The sequence below is a fragment of the Bidens hawaiensis genome, unplaced genomic scaffold (genome assembly GCF_021521415.1).
Source record: "Bidens hawaiensis isolate Kalapana, Puna unplaced genomic scaffold, B.hawaiensis_p1.1 tig00046842_1, whole genome shotgun sequence".
In the NCBI taxonomy this organism is placed as follows: Eukaryota; Viridiplantae; Streptophyta; class Magnoliopsida; order Asterales; family Asteraceae; genus Bidens; species Bidens hawaiensis.
Window position 1 is genome coordinate 47,029 of NW_027506004.1, and position 12,765 is coordinate 59,793.

Sequence of the window (12,765 nt, forward strand, 5' to 3'; positions counted from 1 at the left end):
AAACAATTGTGTACGTGTTAACATTTAAATTAAATTATAATATGTGTGTGTTTCGACCTAACGCTGTTAATTTAAGCAGTTATAAACCAGTTCCAAATCCTAGCTATATTGTTACCTGGCATTTTAATTAATCATATTATAAACACCCAATTTGAAAACGTATAGCTTCACATAGTACATATATATATTCACCATATAAAAAGCATAAATAACCTTTCGACAAGTATATATTACTCTAACCAAGTGATATCCAAATCTCCCCAGTTATCTTCAGTTATCTTCTGAGACCCCTAGCGCTTTCCACACAGCTTTCGAAGCATCAACAATATTATTAGGGCAAGGTGGTTGATAGTCATGATCATCATCAAAACCCATAGTAGAGTCACACTCATCCACAACCATAGCCTTCACGCTCCTCCCATTTCCGTTAATGGTAATAAATTTATGGCACCTATCCCCTCCCTTGTATCATCCGATTGATAGTGCCACAACTGGTGTGTCATTAGAGTGGTATTGGTTGTCACACTCTGATGGACCACCACCATCACCTCACTTTTGGAAGCTGTTTATGGTAAGTGTTGCTTTAGTAGCACCTGTCACTGTAGGGGAGCATGTATACGTGGTGTAGAACTTACCTTCGACACAACAATCTGAATCATTCTCCGTGTTGCATTGACCTGGAGGTGGTTTTCTTCCTCGGATGCCACCACTTGGTTTGCAAGTCTGAGCATTGATTAGAATTGAATAAGTCAAGGTAAAGAGAATGAGTAAAAGAATAGAGTTGAACTTCATTCTCTCTTTTAGTTTGTGGTCTCTTTTACAATGGTGTTTGATGTCTAGTAAGGCAAAGTTATTGTCCAATTTATAAAGAATGGTTAAGCAACAAGACCAGTTTGTAGTCAAATTTTTTTATCTTACACTACTAATTAACCTTCTTCAACAGCAACCTTTAAAGCGTAGAGACAATTCCTTGGAACATTTTTTTTTTCACTTCTCTAGAATATTAAAGTAGTGATGAATGTCGTCTCATGTAATCTAAAAATAGACTAGAAAATTTGTCCACTATAGAGTTGGTGGAATTTTATCTAGTCTTGTATGAAAGTTGTTTTTCAAAGTACATACAAAGCTTGTAGTTTTGCTATACCAAATTATAGAAGCATGGCATAGGAATTGGCCAAGGATGGACGGCAAGTTTATACCACCATTTTTGCAACACATATTTCCCATGTATAGGAAATCAAATAAAACACTAGGAATTGCTAAATAGCTTAGGAGAATTAAAACTTTAAAAATTAAAAAAAAATTGATTTCATCATAAATGCTTAGGAAATAAAAAAACTAAAATGAGAAACAATTAATACCATTTACTTTGTATTTTATTTAAGCAGTAATAATAATAATAATAATAATAATAATAATAATAATTAGAAATGATAAAGTATATTTTAACTATGTACACGAAATGATAAAGTATATTTAATGAGTAGGAGATGCGTAGGAAAGAGAAATAAATAATATTAACTATGTACACGAAAAAATGCCCTGGAAGCTTCCAACTACCTATTTTTTTCAGGTTTGTGTCAGAAAATACGTTGGAAAAGCATACAAAAATATTTGCCATAAACATTTTCCTCAAACCGATTTTAGTTCATAATCAGAAACAACAAGAATATGGAGGGGGGAAGGGGCGAACAATTTTCTACTAGTAGTTATGGTTGGAGAGATGAAATAATGAATTAATGATCTTACTATATAAATGAACTAAATATAATATTAGATTTATAGTGTTTTGTAGATCAACTAACTCAAGATTGACAAGCTCAAATTAAAATGTGAAGATCTTTCACTGAAAGTGATCTTTAATGATCCTAGTAATCAAGATTTTAGTTGCTTCAATCGATTCAAATCTTGATCCGTCATCACTATGATCATCAACTTTTGTATAGTTGATTATGTATTTTTTTTTTATATGTAAGCATATTTACATGCTTAATACATATATGAACTTCTCCTTTCGCAAATTTCTCGCTGAGTTATTTAATATATCACTACATTGCCAGGTGCCGGCCGTTTGACCAAATTTAATTATAGGTTTCAACTTTCAACTTATCAACCCGTCTAAATCCATTTTCACTGAAAACTGCACTAGGCTCGTTTATCATTTATACAATCCAAACACTTATCATTATGGATTTCAGATTATATATAACCACACACAAAATCACCTTTATTTTTTATCAAAATTAACCACCTGTAGGACAAAATAGATCAATTTTCACCAGTTGCATCATTGTGTGATTTTCATCGTCCATGTTTAATTTAGTTTATCTTAAACACAATAGCAATGGTACTACACTTGTTTGACGATAATTTAGTGTCTTGTACATAAGTTTCTCTAAGTTTATAAAATTCAAATCATGATTCTCATTCAAATGTAAATGTGATTACAAACTAGTATTTATAGTCAAGAAAAGAAAGGATGAACTAATCCTAACTAATTGATAATAAATTCTAACAAACTAATATGAACTAATTCTAACAAAAAAGTCTAAAAGCCATGAGCATCATTTCTACGCTACAAAAAGAAATCAAACATGACACAAGTCTCTTCTAAATATTTTAGATTGATCAAGACCCCATGTTTTCAGTTCATATTGCCAACAAAACAAAATGATGATCTGATGGTCCGGAGTCACAAATGGAAGGAGTCACAAATGAAAGGTGTTAGTATTGCTCCTTGGAAGTTAAATTTCCACAAAATTGTTAATTAACATGGTTCATAAGTTTAAACTAAGAACATCCTTTCAAGTAGTTTCTTATTAAATCCAAACACAAACATTTCTACGGATGACCCCAATTACACGCACAGTATTTAGCACATGCTCTCAACAATTCAGACGTACAAGAACTCATATTACTTACCCATGTTATATATTGCCCATGATAATTTATATGCTTCCTTTAGCTTCTTAAGTTTAGCATATTAAATTTCTTTTGCAGAGAGCAATATTAGAATTAGCTAGTTTTTCTGTCAGATTCATCTCTACCTACAAGTCGCGGTTAAGTTGATCAAGATTTTATTATATACATGCTTTATATATAGGCGTTGTTTGGTTTGATCTAGCAGGGAGACAAGTCCTAGTTCTAACTGTATCTTCATTCGGTGTATTTGTTTCTGTTATTTTGTTGGATGCCTAAAATATATCGAGGAAAAAAAAGTTAGTGGAACTGAAGAGGAAAGTGGTTGCTAAGGCCACTAAAGACATGAGGTATTTAAGCGAAGAGTAACGAATTCAAAACGGACTCAAACTTGCGTTACTTGGAGACTTAAAACAAACATGCCAGCCAACTCACCACCAAACGCTTATGTTTATTAGCGTCAAAAACAAATCCTAAATACGAATCCAGAGAAATCAGAAAACCAAGTTGTGTGGCGCCAAGCTTCACTATTACTTAATATAGATAATTCACTAATAGAAAACAAGGCACTTGAGACTATCTTTTCGGTCGCAAAACGGTCGCAATTGCCCTGTTGCGACCATTTTGCAACTTAATATGCGGTTGGAAAAACGCAAGTCGCAATTGCTCTATTGCGACCATTTTCCGACTGCTATTACATTTTGCGACCAACCGTTAAAGCAGTTGAAAATCTTGTAATCAACAGCTGCGGTCGCAATTCATGCAACCACCGCTGCGGTCGCAATTCTTGCAACCACCGCTTCGGTCGCAAATCTTGCAACCCCTGCTGTCGCAAATTACCTCACCACAACATTCCAATTTGGATCAATTTTAATTGTCTAGCCATTTTATAAAAAAATAAATAAAAACAAACATCCAAAAATAAAGCAATTAAAGTATACTATAATCCAAACGCATGTCCAAATGTTCAAAATATTCAAAATAAAGTGTGTTAACGTGGCTTCAAAATACATGAAATTGCTTATCCAACCACAGATTTTAACATAGCTTCAATGTTAGTCATCCTATTAAGAATTGCATCTTTCTCCGCCTTATCCTTTTCCTTTTCAGCCATCAACTCCGCAATAATCCCATTGAATCTTTCTTTATCTTCTTCTTTTTCCTTCACGAGCTCCTTGATAACCAAGTGCAAATTTACAATCTACAAAACAATTAATAACGGGTTAGAAATAAAAATAAAAATTTTTGGCCCATGTCAAGATAAAATCTAACCAGACCAGTTGCAGCTCCAAAACGACTTTTAACCTCAACAACCAGTTACTAAGAACTCATTTTGATCCTTAACTGATTATTGTTAAAATTAAAGTGATAGTTTGACTTTTTAAAAAGTCAAACTGCCAATAAAAACGACTGTAATAAATTGTTTATAGTTTATAAGCAAGTTATATGTGAGTTGTAAACGGGCTGATGGTATATAATCATATTATTAACGGGCTGTAACAAACATGTTTAACGAGTTATAAACTAGTAATGTGTCTTTGACTAGGCCTAAGCAAGTAAAGTGTAAGTCCCATGGAACTACTAGACCCGACTCGCAATACCCTTCTATGTGAGAAAAAAGTTTTGACCCAAGACAAAATAAAATTTTAACTTTTCGAATTAGCCCGGACTTGGCCAAAAATTTGACCAATGTCAAAATAAATTCAAACCAACCCGTTTGCAGCTTGTCCAAAACAACTTGTAATATCAAACAACCAATTAATAACCACGCCTTTTGATCGTAAACTAATTATTATGAAAATTAAAGTGATAGTTTGACTTTTTTAAAAGTCAAACTGCCAAAAATATTTTTTTTGAAAGTGTTGTTTGCTACCTATAGAAACTGACTCGGTAGCAATTTGTTGTTATTGTTGAACTTTTGTTGTTACTAAATTGTAAACCAATGACACAACCCTATATTTGCCTTATAACTAAAATGTAAACTGATTTCAAAGTTTTTTTTCAAAACAAAATTCTATTAGCATACCTCGGGGTCTTGTCTGCAATGTACATGCGGGCCACTAACATTGCTTAACCCGTACAATTTTCCTTTCTTTATGCCTACAGCAGCTCGTGACCACAAGTCTTCATCAAATTTCGGATGTATGCTACGATCATCTTCGTACTTCTCCACAACATATCCATTGTAATTAACCTATTATTAAACCCACATAATTACATTATTCAAATTTCACTATTTTTCTCTTTTGAAGAATGTTGTTTGCATTTATTAATTAGTCAACTTACCCAAGTCTCCTCTGCCCTATTGTCAACCCAATTCAAATTTTCTCCTTGAACACTTCCTTCCGAATCGTCATTTGATACTAGCAAACTGCTTAGATCTTTATCCAAAGGCCGACTTCCTTTCCATTGAGTCAAAGAACCCAGGTGGAAAGATTTTTTCTAACTTGCAAATAGTTATGATGATACTTTTCTTCAATTCCAGTAAATCTTCAGTGTGTAGAACCCTTGAGCATATTACACAAAAAAATGTGCAAAGCTCTACTATTGATTCCCATCTTTGTTTTGGTAGCATCCCTCGTAAGACAATAGGCAACAATGGTTGCATGAAGACATGAAAATCATGGCTTTTAAAGTTGTAGAAGGAACCTTGTATAGCGTTCACACATCCCCCTATATTTGAATGCATAACCATCAGGAAACTTTACTTGTTTCAACCATTTACAAACGTCATTTACCTCATCTTTGGTTAATGTGTATGATGCTTTTGGTTTTAAAAGTTTATTATTGTTTTACATTTGAAAGATGTAATGATGGTCGATTGCAAAATTCTTCCACGTCCTTTCTTGCCATGACATTATCTTTTGTTTTAGAAGTATCCATGACCGTTTGAAATAGATTCTCAAAAACATTCTTCTCAATATGCATTGCATCGAGGTTGTTCCTGATTAACAACATGGGCCAATATTCAAGCTCCCAAAAAATGCTTTTCTTTACCCAATTATGGGTTTTGCCGAATTCTGGATCTTTATGTTTTGGGTTACACGTTACACCTTCATAGACAACTTGGATGTCAGAGACTTGTTCAAATATTTCCCAACCAGTTAACTCAGGTGGAGGTCCCAATGACGATCTTACCGATTTTCGGAATCCACTCCTATCAGTATGAAAAGGATGTGACATTGGTAGAAATCTTCTATGACAGTCGAACCAACAAGCTTTGCGTCCAGCAGGTAATCGAAAAGCTTGAGTGTCTCCCATACAATATGGGCAAGCTAAACGACCATGCGGCTCCAACCCGACAACATTGCATATGCAGGAAAATCACTAACCGTCCACAAAAGAATAGCTCGCATAATAAAATTCTCTTTACGGTCAGCATCATAAACTTAAATTCCTACATTATACAACTCTTTAACTCATCTATTAATGGTCTTAGAAACACATCGATATTCTGGCCCAGACTCTTTCCTCTAGGAATAATCAAACATACTTCAATAAACGAGTCTTTCATGCACATCCAATGAGATAAATTATACACTGTAAGAAAGACGGGCCATAGTGAGTATGGAACTGATTTGGAGTTATTTGGACTAAAACCGTCAGTGCATAATCCAAGACGAACATTTCGAATCTCTTTTGCAAAATCAGGATTTTCCGAGTCAAAATGCTTCCAAGCCATGCCGTCACTTGGATGTGTCATGCTACCCTTCTTTATGTTGTGGTGATGGTTCCAAGTCATATCTTTGGCTGTTTTCGTAGACATATATAACCTCGTAAGTCTAGGACCAGTTGGCATGTAAGACATCACCAAATTAGGTACCTTATTCTTGTCACTTTTATAACGGGATTCCTTACAGTATTTGCATTGTGTCAATGCCTTGTCTTGCTTATAGAATATCATGCAATGATTTTTGCAAATATCAATTCTTTCATAAGGAAGACTTAAGTTTTCTAAACTCTTCTTTGTATCATAAAAGCTTTTTGGGAGCTTATTCTCTTCAGGCAACTGTTAGGGCATGAAAATTTGACACTGTGGATACGTTATCCTGACATATATCTGGATTAGTTATCCTTAGCATGTATTCCATATCGTATCAGGATCAAGGATCCTCAATACTTATTACTAATTAACGGTTGTTTTCATGTGTAGTCTTATATTTAGCAGGTATAATGGTTAGAAGACTCAGTCTATCCACTAACTTGCAGTCAAGAAGATATTGACGTGTATGGATCAATTATCCTTCTGAAGAGTTCCAGAGCTATGTCAGGATCATGGATCCTCGGTATTTGGTGCTATCAACAGTTGTTTCTTATATGAAGGCTAATATTTATCAAGTGTAACGGCTCCAAGACCTGGTCTACCCCCTATTTCGCAGCTTGAGTGATGGAGCACATGGTCAAAGTGGCAGTTACGATTATATTGAAGGCAATGGCGGATTTTTAGGGATTATTAGTTAATAGTCTTTATTATTCATAACTCCATTGAGTTATTATCTTTGATGTATAAATAGAGGCTATGATCAGCTAGGAAAACACACCCAACACACAACAACACACTCTGCTCACTACGAATTCAGCAGCATACACACGCACACTTAGTTTTCGTTGTAACACTGATCATATTCTCCAAACCTTGTATCCTCATTTTTTATATTAATAAAATGGTGATAGACAATTGTCATCACCCGGGGTTTTTGTGCCGGCGATCGAAACCAGATCATGGGCTTTTCCCCGTAATAAATCTGTGTGTTTGTGTTTGTAATCGATACATACTTGTTTTCATCATCATAGCACTAATCCTCACTAAACGAATTTGGATACTTTATCCTTAGCAGATTTTTATCCAAAACAATTTGGCGCCCACCGTGGGGCAATTGGTGCAATAATCTATATTACTCCTATCAATTTTCGAATGTTTCATACCCGTATCACTATCAATAGCCTCTCAATCAACCTTTGCCTCATCAACTATGCCATCTTCAGTTCCTCTCTCATTATCCTTAGCAGATTTTATTCCAAAACAATTTGGCGCCCACCGTGGGTCAATTGGTGCAATAATCTATCAATTTTCGAATGTTTCATACCCGTATCACTATCAATAGCCTCTCAATCAACCTCTGCCTCATCAACTATGACATCTTCAGTTCCTCTCTCATCAAGGACTTTGCCACCGATGCCTCCGCCAATCACAGGAGCACAACGAACTGCTACTGCTGGAAGCAAGACGCAACTACCAGTCTTCCAGAGCTCGTAAACCACTGCTGCTGCGCCGGTGGTTAATACCAACAGTGATGTTTCATCTATGTTTTCGCAGGTTAAAGCATACATGGAGCAGCAGAATAAGACCAACCAGAGGATCCTTCGTGAGATAGAAGATCTCAAGAAGAACAAGAGGCCAGCGGAGGATCTCACCCCCCCTGATGCCCAGGATGCTGGATTTCACTAGTTCAGAATCCATGGCTTAGTTCGCACAAGGATCATCTATCCATCAACAAGGGTCCATGGGTCAACAGGCTCAAGGATCCTCGCTATTTCAGCCAGGATCATCTATCCTTCAACAAGGGTCCATGGGTCAACAGGCTCAAGGATCCTCCCTATTTCAGCCAGGATCATCTATCCTTCAACAAGGGTCCATGGGTCAACAGGCTTAAGGATCCTCTCTATTTCAGCCAAGATCATCTATCCTTCAACAAGGGTCCATGGGTCAGCAAACTCAAGGATCCTCATACTACCGACAAGGATCATCCGTCCTTCCACTAGGATCCTCTGGGTTATATCACCAAGGATCCTGTAATACCCAACCTCTAGGATCCTTCTTCCCGAATCAAGGATCCTCAGGAGTCCAACATCAACGATCCTCCGAAGTCCATGAAGGAGATATAATCCCCATGCAGACCATAGCCTCTGGAGGACCAACTCCTATCGCAGATTCCTCTTATACCAGCTACTCATCCGGGATGCCGACCTTCACCCAGCAAAGAGGTAACTTATATGATCCTATATCCTTAGATACTAACCGTGGTCCCATGCAGGATACAGGTATCAACCAAGCTATGGCCAAAGAGCTACAGAAGCTCAAGGATATGATATCCAGTGTTCCCGGAGTAATACGACCAATCCCCGAGATACCTGAGGGAAGCCACAAGTTATCCAGATTTGCTCCACCTATCTGTGATGCTGAAATCCCGAAGCGGTTCCAAACCCCCAACATGAAGACTTACGACGGGGCCACTGATCCTGAAGAACATGTGGCACAGTACAGAGAGAGGATGGAGATCAACCCTATCCCGGAGAGACTCAAGGAAGCTTGCTTATGTAAAGGATTTGGATCCACACTCACAGGATCCTCCTTAAAATGGCTGCTAAGTCTTCCTCCCTTTTAAGTTACTTCTTTTTCACATTTAGTTAACTTGTTCAACAGCCAATTTTCCTGTAGTAGGAAATTTGAGAAGTTAACTAGTGATTTATACCGAGTCGTCCAACCTAGTGATGAATCCCTTAGGGATTGTGTTACGAAGTTCGACAGGGAAGCTCTAGAAATTCCTAATCTTGACATGCCTACTGCTGTTGAGGCCTTCAAGATGGGACTTCAGAGGAGCTCCCCCTTTTATGATGATCTTGTGATGACTCCTTGCAGGTCTCTAGATGAAGTAAGGAACAGAGCGTTAAGGTTTATACGGCTGGAAGATGACAAAGGATCCAAGAAAGATGGGGGCTCAAACAAAGCAAGAATCCCCTGACAAGAATAAAGGATCCTCATACAGGAACAACAACTCGAAGCCGTACAACAAGTTCAACAATCAAAACGTACGAGCAGTCGAAGAAGGGGATAACGATGAAGATTATCCCTGCATCTCCGAGTATTGTTTCTCCGTAGATACCCATGGATTAATTTGTGCCATGAAGGATCTAGGAGAAAAAGCAAGGTGGCCTCGGAAGAATGAGAAAACGACCACCTTCAAAGACAAGTCTAAGTGGTGTGCCTTTCACGAAGATTTTGGCCACATGATAGATGAGTGCATTGGCTTGAGAATGGAAATTGGATACCTCCTAAGCAAGGGTCACTTTAAAGAACTCTTGGGAAGGAAAAAATCCAAGATCCAGAATCCTGAAGATCTTCCACAAAAAGCAACACCACCACCACCAGACGCTCACGTGATAAACTTCATCTCCAGAGAATATGGCATGATTCAAACTTCTTGTCCCACAGAAGAATTTGAGTTGGATGATAAAAGAAGACCTCTTATCCCCACAACTCGAGTGACAGATCAAATAATCTTCTTCGACTCAAGGATCCAGGATCCTCACCAAGATGAGCTGGATGTCCGAATGGTGAATTTCATCTCTGGAGGTTCAGACATTTGTGGAACTTCTTTCTCTGCAGCAAGAAGATTTGTCAAAAAAATCAAGATGGATAACGGAGACCGACCAATAGTATCCACCACTTTGACGACAGGCAAAAGGATCTTATTCGATGAGGAAGACAAATTAAACATCCAGGATCCTCACCATAACGGTTTGATTATTACTTTATTTATCGCTAAGCATTATGTACGCAGGATCCTAGTTGACGGTGGGAGCTCGGTCAACATTATCCAGCATGATGTCCTCAAGAAGATGAACATACCAGATTCAGAGATCATCCCTAGAACATCAGTGCTAGTCGGTTTTAGTGGAGAAACCAAAAAGACATTGGGGGACATCAACCTCCCAATTTATATCAAAGGGTTAAATTCATACCAGAAATTTTGTGTTATTAATAACCTTTCTTGTTGCAATGTTATTTTAGGTAGGCCCTGGCTGCATGGAATGAAGGCAGTAGCCTCAACTTATCACCAATGGATCAAGTTACCTACTCCTTGGGGAGTTGTAAAGATAGTTGGTGACCAAGCGGAGGCCAAGAACTATATTCTTCATCAATGAAGCCAATAGCCAAGCAAACTATAGCATAGCAACCACAGCAACATCCTAGGGACGTGCTGGAAGCTCGGGAGAAAGACCTTAAAGAGGTATCATTGGACACCAAGGATCCAGAGATAAAGGTGTTCCTAGGATCCAGTATCCCCAACAAGATTGAGGAGGATTTAGTAGCCTTCTTAGGGCGAAGAAAATCTACATTTTCCTTCAAGCACTCAGACATGACGGGTATTTCAAGAGAGGTAATTACTCATAAATTAGGCCTTGATTTATCTGTTAAACCCGTCCATCAGAAGCGAAGAAAATTCTCTCCTGAAAGGAACAAGATCATACAAGAAGAAGTTGAAAAACTTCTTAAGGCCGGTATGATCAGAGAGGTTCAGTATCCTCGATGGCTAGCTAATTTGGTCGTTTTTTCAAAAAAGAATGGAAATTGGAGGGTGTGTGTCGATTTTACCGATTTAAACAAGGCATGCCCCAAGGATCCTTCCCCATTACCACATATAGATTCCATGGTGGATGCAACGGCAAGACATGAAATGCTTACCTTTATGGATGCTTCCTCTGGATTTCAACAAATTCAGATGGAACCATCTGATCAAGAGGATACAGCATTCATGACTCCTACCGGCATATACTGTTATACTGCTATGTCGTTCGGACTAAGAAATGCAGGGGCAACATACCAAAGACTAGTCAACATGATGTTCAAGGATCAGTTGGGCAAGACTATGGAAGTATACATATACGATATGGTGGTAAAATCGAAGAAAGCTGAGGATAACCTTAGAGACCTCGAGGAAGTATTCAATATCCTCGACCAGTATAACATGAAATTGAATCGTCAAAATGCCACTTTGGTGTTAAGGCGGGAAATTTTCTGGGATATATGGTGACTAAAAGAGGAATTGAAGCGAGCCCCGAGCAGATTGAAGCCATCCTTAATTTGAAGTCTCCTGCAAACGCCAAGGATGTCCAAATGCTCACAGGAAGAATCGACGCTCTCAATAGGTTCATCTCAAGATCCTCGAGAAGTGCAAAGACTTCTATGACATCCTTAGGAAGAATAAGAATTTTGAGTGGACGGAGAAGCATGAGGCTACGCTTACAGCCTTAAAGGATTACTATCCTCAGCTCCAGCTCTAATGAAGCCCGTGGATGGAGAATCCTTATATCTATATCTTGCTGTCTCAGGAAATGCAGTAAGTGTCGTCTAGGTAAAGGATTATGAAGGTGAACAACATCGCGTTTACTATGTAAGTAAAAGTCTTCTAGATGCAGAAGCCTGGTATTCTCATTTAGAAAAGTTAATTCTTGCACTCATTATGGCTTCTACTAAATTGAGACATTATTTTGAAACTCATCCTATTATTTTGAGAACTAATTATCCTGTGAAGAATGTTCTTAGAAAACCAGAGTTATCAGGTAGAATGGCCAAGTGGGCTGTGAAATTAAGTGCATATGATATCCAATACGAGCCAAGAACAGCAATCAAGTCTCAAGCACTGGCGGACTTTGTGGCTGATTTCACTAGTGACCTACAAAAAGAAGCTGACTTGGAGGTCCAACAACTAGAGAAGACTAAGGATCCTTGGATACTTTTCACTGACGGCGCTTCTAATGTAAGAGAAACAGGATTGGGGATCCTACTAAAATCGCCACAGGGGGACATATTACCCCAGTCTATAGCCTGTGAGTTTCAAGCAACAAACAATGAAGCAGAATATGAGGCTTTGATCGCAGGTTTGCAATTAGCTAAGTGCATGAGTATCAGGTATATTCAAGTATGTATAGATTCATTATTAATTGCTAACCACTTTAATGGCTCATATGCTGTTAAAGGAGAAAAACTAATCAAATACCTAGATGTTGTGAAGGAATTAGTAAAATCCTTCGAGTTATTTAGCATTGTACAGGTACCAAGAG

The 12,765-nt window shown here is 37.7% G+C and overlaps 1 pseudogene; it reads right to left on the reverse strand.

Annotated features, from left to right (window-relative positions):
• Nucleotides 1-230: 230 nt before the first annotated feature.
• On the reverse strand, nucleotides 231-812 carry LOC143616345 (kiwellin-1 pseudogene; annotated as a pseudogene).
• Nucleotides 813-12,765: the final 11,953 nt, after the last annotated feature.